At 40.4% G+C, this 3,801-nt stretch overlaps 1 non-coding gene across 1 annotated transcript; it reads right to left on the minus strand.

Moving 5' to 3' along the window:
- Window positions 1-202: 202 nt before the first annotated feature.
- LOC127747225 (small nucleolar RNA R71) lies at window positions 203-310 on the minus strand. Its single transcript, XR_008009027.1, has one exon. It is a non-coding gene; the product is annotated as a small nucleolar RNA R71 (small nucleolar RNA).
- Window positions 311-3,801: the final 3,491 nt, after the last annotated feature.

Consider the following 3,801-nt stretch of genomic DNA (forward strand, 5'->3'; position numbering starts at 1 on the left):
CTTAACTGAGTTCTTGCAGATCTGTGAGATTGTTAAGACTAATGGAGTAGATCCTGAAGTCTACAGGCTTATGCTTTTCCCTTTTGCTGTAAGAGACAGAGCTAGAACATGGTTGGACTCTCAACCTAAAGATAGCCTGGACTCCTGGGATAAGCTGGTCACGGCCTTCTTGGCTAAGTTCTTTCCTCCTCAAAAGATGAGCAAGCTTAGAGTGGATGTTCAGACCTTCAAACAAAAAGATGGTGAATCCCTCTATGAAGCTTGGGAAAGATGCAAGCAGATGACCAAAAGGTGTCCTTCTGACATGCTTTCAGAGTGGACCATTCTGGATATATTCTATTATGGTCTATCTGAGTTCTCTAAGATGTCACTGGACCATTCTGCAGGTGGATCCATTCACCTAAAGAAAATACCTGCAGAAGCTCAAGAACTTATTGACATGGTTGCAAATAACCAATTCATGTACACTTCTGAGAGGAATTTTGTGAATAATGGGACACCTCAGAGGAAGGGAGTTCTTGAGATTGATGCTCTGAATGCCATATTGGCTTAGAATAAAATGTTGACTCAGCAAGTCAACATGATTTCTCAAAGTCTGAATGGATGGCAAAATGCATCCAACAGTACTAAAGAGGCATCTTCTGAAGAAAAAGCCTATGATCCTGAGAACCCTGCAATGGCAGAGATAAATTACATGGGTAAACCTTATGGAAACATCTATAATTCCTCATGGAGAAATCATCCAAATTTCTCATGGAAGGATCAACAGAAGCCTCAACAAGGCTTTAATAATGGTGGAAGAAACAGGCTTAACAATGGCAAGCCTTTTCCATCATCTTCTCAACAACAGACAGAGAATTCTGAGCAGAGCTCCTCTAGCTTAGCAAATATAGTCTCTGATCTGTCTAAGGCCACTTTAAGTTTCATGAGTGAAACGAGGTCATCCATTAGAAATTTGGTGGCACAAGTAGGCCACCTGAGTAAGAAAATCACTGAAACTCCTCCTAGTACTCTCCCAAGCAATACAGAAGAGAATCCAAAAAGAGAGTGCAAGGCCATTGATATAGTCAATGTGGCCGAATTCAAGGAGGAAGGGGAGGACGTGAATCCCAGTGAGGAAGACCTCATGGGACGTCTCTCAAGCAAGAAGGAGTTCCCTATTGAGGACTTAAAGGAATCTGAGGCTCATATAGAGACCATAGAGATCCTATTAAACCTCTTTCTGCCATTCATGAGCTCTGAAAACTATTCTTCCTGAAGATGTAACTGGAGAGAAAGTTGCTCAGTATCTAGGAGCCATCATGAAACTGAATGCCAAGTTGTTTGGTAATGAGACTTGGGAAGGTGAACCTCCCTTGCTCATTAGTGAACTAGATACATGGGTTCAGCAAACTTTACCTCAAAAGAAACAAGATCCTGGTAAATTCTTAATACCCTGTACCATATGCACCTTGACCTTTGAGAAGGCTCTGTGTGACCTAGGGTCAGGCATAAATCTTATGCCACTCTCTGTAATGGAGAAGCTGGGGATCATTAAGGTATAGCCTGCCATATTCTCAGTAGAAATGGCAGACAGATCACAAAGACAAGCTTATGGATTAGTAGAGGACGTGTTAGTGAAGGTTAAAGGCCTCTACATCCCTGCTGATTTCATAATCTTAGAAACTAGGAAGGAGGAGGATGAATGCATCATCCTCGGAAGACCATTCCTAGCCACAGCAGGAGCTGTGATTGATATTGACAGAGGAGAGCTAGTCCTTCAATTAAATGGGGACTACCTTGTGTTTAAAGCTCAATGATCTTCTTCTGTAACCATGGAGAGGAAGCATGCAAAGCTTCTCTCAATACAGAGTCAAACAGAGCCCCCACAATCAAACTCTAAGTTTGGTGTTGAATCCCCACATTCAAACTCTAAGTTTGGTATTGGGAGTCTACAATATTGACCTGATCACCTGTGAGGCTCCATGAGAGCCCACTGTCAAGCTAGTGACATTAAAGAAGCGCTTATTGGGAGGCAACCCAATTTTTATTTATCTAATTTTATTTTTATTATTCTTTTATGTTTTATTAGGTTTGTGATCATGTGGAGTCACAAAATAAATACTAAAATTAAAAATAGAATAAAAAAATAGCAGAAGAAACAGAACACCCTGGAGGAAGGGCTTACTGGAATTTAAACGCTAGTAAGGAGCATCTGGCTGGCGTTCAACGCCAGAACAGAGCATGGATCTGGCGTTGAATGCCAGAAACATGCAGCAATCTGGCATTTAAACGCCAGGATTGCACACTGAGGAAAGCTGGCGTTCAACGCCAGAAACATGCTGCAAACTGGCATTGAACGCCCAAAACAAGCATAGAGCTGGCGTTTAACGCCAGAAACAAGCATCAATCTGGCGTTAAACGCCAGGATTGTATGCAGAGGGTGTTTTACATGCCTCATTGGTGCAGGAATGTAAATCTTTGACACCTCAGGATCTGTGGACCCCATAGGATCCCCACCTATCTCAACTCACCTTCTCTCTTCTTCACCAATCACCTCAATCTCTCTTTCCCATCACCTCTTCACCAATCACATCCATCCATCCTTCCCACCCAAACCCACCCTAAATGGCCAAAACATAAACATCTCTCCCTCTCCTCCATATCTTCTTTTTCTTTTTCTTCTATTCTTTCTTCTTTTGCTCGAGGGCGAGTAACATTCTAAGTTTGGTATGGTAAAAGTATAGCTTTTTGTTTTTCTATAACCATTTATGACACCTAAGATCGGAGAAACCTCTAGAAAGAGGAAAGGGAAGACAAAAGCTTCCACCTCCGAGTCATGGGAGATGGAGAGATTCATCTCATGGGTCCATAGCTCAGTAGTAGAGCATTTGACAGCACATCAAGAGAGCCCACTCATGGACCTCAACAAGAGCATGAGGAATTCTCTCATCAAGAAATCCCTGAGATATCTCAGGGGATACATTTTCCTCCACACAATTATTGGGAGCAACTAAAGATAGGAGCACCAAAATCACTAGGGATCAAGCAACAGAGGCAAGGAAGAGACATAGAGGAGCTCAAGAGCACCATTGGTCCTTCAAGAAAAAGGCACCACCATCACTAAGGTGGACTCATTCCTTAACTTCCTTGTTCTTATCTCTCTGTTTTTCGGTTTTTATGCTATATGTTTGTCTATGTTTGTGTCTTTACTTCATGATCATTAGTATCTAGTGTCTATGTCTTAAGGCTATGAATAATTCCATGAATCCTTTACCTTTCTTAAATGAAAAATGTTTTTAATACAAAAGAACAAGAAGTACATGAATTTCGAATTCATCCTTGAAATTAGTTTAATTATATTGATGTGGTGACAATACTTTTTGTTTTCTAAATGAATGCTTGAACAGTGCATATTTTTTATCTTGTTGTTTATGAATGTTAAAATTGTTGGCTCTTGAAAGAATGATGAACAAGAGAAATGTTATTGATAATCTGAAAAATCATAAAATTGATTCTTGAAGCAAGAAAAAGCAGTGAAGAACAAAGCTTGCGAAAAAAAAATTAATTTTGGGGAAAAAAATAAAAATAAAAATAAAAATAAAAAGAAAAAGAAAAAGAAAAAGCAACCAGAAAAAGCCAATAGCCCTTAAAACCAAAAGGAAAGGGTAAAAAGGATCCAAGGCTTTGAGCATCAATGGATAGGACGGCCCAAGGAAATAAAATCCAGGCCTAAGCGGCTAAATCAAGCTGTCCCTAACCATGTGCTTGTGGCATGCAGGTCCAAGTGAAAAGCTTGAGACTAAGTGGTTAAAGTCATGA

Source organism: Arachis duranensis, chromosome 4 (assembly GCF_000817695.3).
Source record: "Arachis duranensis cultivar V14167 chromosome 4, aradu.V14167.gnm2.J7QH, whole genome shotgun sequence".
Taxonomy (NCBI): domain Eukaryota; kingdom Viridiplantae; phylum Streptophyta; class Magnoliopsida; order Fabales; family Fabaceae; genus Arachis; species Arachis duranensis.